The sequence below is a fragment of the Myotis nattereri genome, assembly GCF_964212035.1.
Source record: "Myotis nattereri genome assembly, chromosome: 11".
In the NCBI taxonomy this organism is placed as follows: Eukaryota; Metazoa; Chordata; class Mammalia; order Chiroptera; family Vespertilionidae; genus Myotis; species Myotis nattereri.
Genome location: NC_138086.1, coordinates 37,707,849 through 37,713,383, shown reverse-complemented (window position 1 = coordinate 37,713,383; position 5,535 = coordinate 37,707,849). Strand labels below are relative to the sequence as shown.

The 5,535-nt window shown below is 36.4% G+C and overlaps 1 pseudogene across 1 annotated transcript; it reads left to right on the top strand.

The window, feature by feature from the left end:
• Positions 1–3,606: 3,606 nt before the first annotated feature.
• LOC308526759 (Krueppel-like factor 17) lies at positions 3,607–4,652 on the top strand (annotated as a pseudogene). Its single transcript has one exon. The product of its transcript is annotated as a Krueppel-like factor 17 (transcript).
• The last annotated feature ends 883 nt before the right edge of the window (positions 4,653–5,535 follow it).

The following is a 5,535-nucleotide window of genomic DNA, read 5'->3' as shown; positions in this document are numbered from 1 at the left end:
AGCAGAATGAAAGAGGACACTAAACATCAACAACCCAAATTAGTCTCTAAGATACAAATGCCGTATCATTTTGAACTTTTTAGAACATTTGGTTTACATATAATTTGGTCACTCCTGTTACTTCAGAGAGGCAAAGAGTTTGTAACTCCTATCGTATAGGTACCGTTAAAGACGAACTCTTAAAAATAAGAGAAAATAACCTTAGGTGTTATAGAAATCACATATGCTTTAACTGAATATGTTGGATACTTTTAAACAACATGGTGAGTTGATGGCACATGTCTTCCCATTGTTTAAGCAGAAGCAAATTAAAATTTCAGAATGTAAGGTAACTTTCCTGACCATATGCCAAGTAAACTGAATGGCTTCATTCATTTATAGCTAGAGGGGAATCTACCCTATGTGTGAAGAAGAGAGCTTGATGTTCAGACTGAAGGAAAGGGGGAGGGAGATGTAATACAATTTTAAAAAGCATAAGAATTAAGATATATGAATGATGAAGAAGAACACCTGGCTTAATTTATACTTACATATATTATCTTGTTTTATACTCACAGCCTTTTGATGATAAGATTCACTCTATAGGAAGCATGGGCCATTTCAAAAAAAAAAAAAGAAAAAGAAAAAAGAAAAAACACACACAAAACAAAACATTGCCAGGTATCACTTTTGCCCTTTTGATTTATGTAAAAAAGGTATAATAATATGAGTATTTTGCTTTTGTACATTGCTAATGTCTCATAGTACTATCATTACATCTGTTGAAAAGATAATTATGTTCTTTATTATCAAGTGTACCTAAATAATAAAGTAACATCAGACTAGATAGGACCATCCCAGATATAGCCATACAATAGTCTCAGACCACTTTGAAATAGAAAAAAAAAAATGCTCATAAATTTATAATTATGTCTGTAAAGCATTATCTCTAAGATATATAACTTAATTATTCTTACATTTTAAATAGCTTAATGGCTGCCTTTGTACTGCATTGGCCATAGGTGTCAAGCTTGACATGTAGGTTCACAACCTACCAAGAGTATAGGAAGTACAGGTGAAGAGCATGTTTGTCCCATGTTAAAGAATCTACCTGCTAAAAATAATCACTTTGCCTTCTTGAAAATCTTTCCCTGCTGCATAACAAATGACTTCACAAAATTTTTTGACCAAAATCTCTCAGTTGATTTGCATTAAGTAGAATTAGTGGCTTCTTCTCTCTATATAATAGAAATTCCAATTCCACTACCAGCAATTCATTAAGGTGACTCAAGAAAAATGCTGCCAACTATATTTTAAAATTTCTGGTCTTATTTACTTTGCTCTGTCTCAAAACCAGCAAAAACAGATGACCTGCCCAAATAATCTAGATTCTATGTAAGTTATACAATTTCATTTCTTAATTTTAAATGATGCTTTGTAATTAGAGAAAATGCTTATGTATGGGTTTTTAGAGAGAAGTCTTTATTAATTAGACCGAAACTACAAAAAATTATGAATAGTAGTAGAATTTCAATACTATGTACAATATATATGCAGATGTTCAAGTTTTCTTTAAATGAATTATTCAATGTTTACATCACATAATATTAATTGAAATATTTGTTTAATAACAATACCCATGAGCTATGGTAGATAACAACAGCATTAAAGAATGGCAGACTCTGGCCCTGCTGGTGTGGCTCAGTGGTTGAGCATCGACCTATGGACCAGAAGGTCACGGTTCGATTCCCAGTCAAGGCCTATGCCTGGGTTATGGGCTTGATCCCTGGTGTGGGTGTGTAGGAGGCAGCCATCCTCATCATTGATGTTTCTATCTCTATCTCTCTCTCCCTTCCACTCTGAAATCAATAAAAATAAAAGAAATAAAGTAAAAAGAATGGCAGACTCTGCAGTCAGAATGTCCCAGACTACTTGAGTTCATATCCAGGATTTACTTAGTTCTTTATTTTTTATAATTTAGCTTTTTTCTTCTTCTGTAAAATAGTTTACCAATAGAGCCTACTTCATAGGATCATTCTGAGGTTTAAAGGAGTTAATACATGTAAGCGCTTATAACAGTGCCCACTACGTGCATAGTATCTGTGTCTTGCTCCCCATGCCCCCCTTACAGTGCCCTCTCTCCTTTTTATAAATATATTTCCTTTGTCTAGGGCAGTGATGGCGAACCTATGACATGCGAACTCATTTTTTTGGTCGGTTTTTCTTTGTTAAATGGCATTTAAATATATAAAATAAATATCAAAAATATAAGTCTTTGTTTTACTATGGTTGCAAATATCAAAAAATTTCTATATGTGACACGGCACCAGAGTTAAGTTAGGGTTTTTCAAAATGCTGACACGCCGAGCTCAAAAGGTTCGCCATCACTGGTCTAGGTGATATCTTTTCTGAGGGATTAATATCACTTAAGTGTAAATCTGGAAATATTGTACTAACTTTACTATAAAATAGTGTAAATAAGCAGATATGGTGATTGCCCTCATGTTGTTTATAATTTAGTGAATAAAATTTGAAAAAAAACCTATGAATGCTTGATTAAGTTTGTAAGGATAGTAAAACAATAAATATACAAATAAACAAATAATCACAAGCTGTGATAAGTGATATGAAACGACAGTGAAAAACCAATGGTAAAACTAATTGACTGCCTTCCAGGAGTTCACTGGCCAGCAAAGAAGACTTAACAACAAGAAACAAAGCAGCCTCATGTTAAAAGTATTTTTATAAAGTAAAATTAAGTAATATTAACAAGAGTTAATTAACATACACACTAGCAAGAATTCTACCAACTTTAACAATGCCTGTTTAAATATATCACCAAATGCAAACAATTGTATGTTTAAGCACAATTTATATCCTGCTTTTCCACTTATTTTTTGTCATATGTGTGTGTATCAAGTTCTACAAAGCTTCACAATTACATTTGAATGGCTTCCCAATATTTCATCAAATGGCATATGTATTCTCTTAAGTTGGACACATATGCTAGTCTTAATATCTTATGATATAAGTAATGATCCAATAAAATAATTATATTGATTTTTTTAATCTTTTTTTATTTCTACAGAATTCTTCTATAAAATATTTTTCTTATTTTGAATAGTCTTCTTTTGATCTACTTTAATAAGTGAGATTATTGAGTCCAAATGCATGATTTATTTTTTCTGACCCAACTTCTTTCAAAATTAAATTAATATTAGTATGTTCCAATTTTAAAAATATTTGATTTGTGTACAAAAATTCAAGCAATCACCCTAGCTGGTTTGGCTCAGAGGATAGAGCGTCGGCCTGTAGACTGAAAGGTCCCGGGTTCGATTTCGGTCAAGGGCACATGCCCTGGTTGTGGGCTTTATCCCCAGCAGGGGGCATGCAGGAGGCAACCGATCAATGATTCTCTCATCATTGATGTTTCTCTCTCTCTCTCTCTCTCTCTCTCTTCCTCTCTGAAATATATATATATATATATATATATATATATATATATATATATATATATATATAAAATTCAAGCAATCAAAAAATGTATAAAGAAAAAAAAAAATCCTAGATGGAGGTAGCAGACACCCGACCGGCAACGTCAAGGCAGCAGGGCTCTGCTCTGCTCTGATGTGTTCTGGACTCACACACACTTCTGGGTGCAGCAGATCCCAGGCTGAGATGGAGCAAGAGGACAAGGTGCTGAGCCAGTAGCCGGCAGCTCAGCACCAGTTTGCAGAGAATACTGAGAAGTCATTGTGCATCTTGGAAATGTCTCTATCTCCTGGAAGCAGTAGAGTGCACACTTCTTGGAACCATGGCCCTTCAGGTATTCAACACATTCTTCAGTGTCCACAGGTGGAGAGGATCCTCTTGGTTTCTGCTGAGGTGCCCAGGCAGAATGTGAATGAAATGGGGCCACAGTTCAGTGTATTGCTCCTGAGCATGGTGTGAACTACTGCCCCTAAGTGACACTCCCTCCTTCCCAAATGATTTACTGTCATGGAATGTCTCCTTCTCAACCACGAATGATGATTTTCAAAGGGCCCCAGGTGATGTCCTTAGGAGGGTCCAATATTCCAGGGTGGTCATGACCTTCAGTGAGAATCTAAGCATTCCCCCCAATGGGCCACCATTCACAGCTCCCAGTAAGATCCCACATTAGGACACCAACAATGCCTTATTCTGGCCACCCTACAGTACCTTTTAATAGAGACTCCTTAACACCTAAAATGTTATTGCCCTCAGCCATGCCTTCTGCTGAGGGCCAGGCAAGGCTGTCCTCTTTGTCCCCTAGAGATCCCCACAACTGTGGAATACCCACAGCTGGGTCCCCATTGTTGCTGACTTTAGAATCCCAGGACTCTTTTGTTAGCCAACCAGCCTCCCAGGAAGACCCCTTCCTCCCTGAGCTACCCATACCTGCTCCACAAAGTGCAGAGCAGAAGTGCAGGGCCCTGGAAAGAGCAGCCAGGAGGAGAGCCCTGGTTGCAAGGCCTGACGGCTGCCAATATGAGAACTGTGGCAAAGCTTACAGCAAGCGCTCCCACCTTCTGAGTCACCAACACAAACACACAGGTGAGAGGGTCTATAAATGTGAGTGGAAAGGTGGGAAGTGGTCTTTTTTCCATTCTAATGAGCTTGGACGACATATGTGGATACACACCAGATACTGACCACAGTATCATGAGCCTATATTGATACATCATAATTACCAAAGTACTCTCTCTTTTGAAGAATAATTTTATTGGATATCTTAAACATTCCACTCCATTCTCTTCTTGCATGCATAGTTTTTACAGTTTCTGAAGAGAAATTCAATGTAATTTTCCCCCCGTTCCTCTATAAGGTAATATAGTTTTTTTCCCCTGACTTCCTTAAAATTTTTGTCTTTGATTTTTTTAAAGTTTAAATATGATGTGAATAGGTATAGAATTTTTGGTATTCATCCTTCTTAGTGTTGCCTTTCTCCCTTTCTTTCTCTCTCTTTCTTTCTTTCTTTCTTTCTTTCTTTCTTTCTTTCTTTCTTTCTTTCTTTCTCCCTTTCTTTCTCTCTCTCTCTCTCTCTCTCTCTCTCTCTCTCTCTCTCTCTCTCCTCTCTCTCTCTCTCTCTCTCTCTTTCTTTCTGCATTTCAGTTTTGGAGGTTTCTATTGGCATATCTTTAAGCTCACTGATTCTTTCCTCAGCTGTGACCACTCTACTGATGTGCCCATCAAAGGCATTCTTCATTTCTGTTAGTCTTTTGATTTCTAGCATTTCCTTTTGAATCTTTCTTAAAATTTCCATCTCTCTGCTTATATTACCTATCTGTTCCTTCATGTTGTCCTCTTTTTCGAGTAGAGCTCTTAGCATATTCATTGTAGTTTCTAACATTTCCAGTGTAATAATTTCAAAATCTCGGCTGTGTCTGGTTTTGGTTCTGATGCTTGCTTTGCCTCTACAGAGTCTTTTGTTTTAAAAAAATATTTTGCTTTTTTACCAAATCTTGTAATTTTTGTGGAATGCCAGATAGATTATCAGGTAAAAGGAACTGAGGTAGGTAGGCCTTTAGTGTGAAC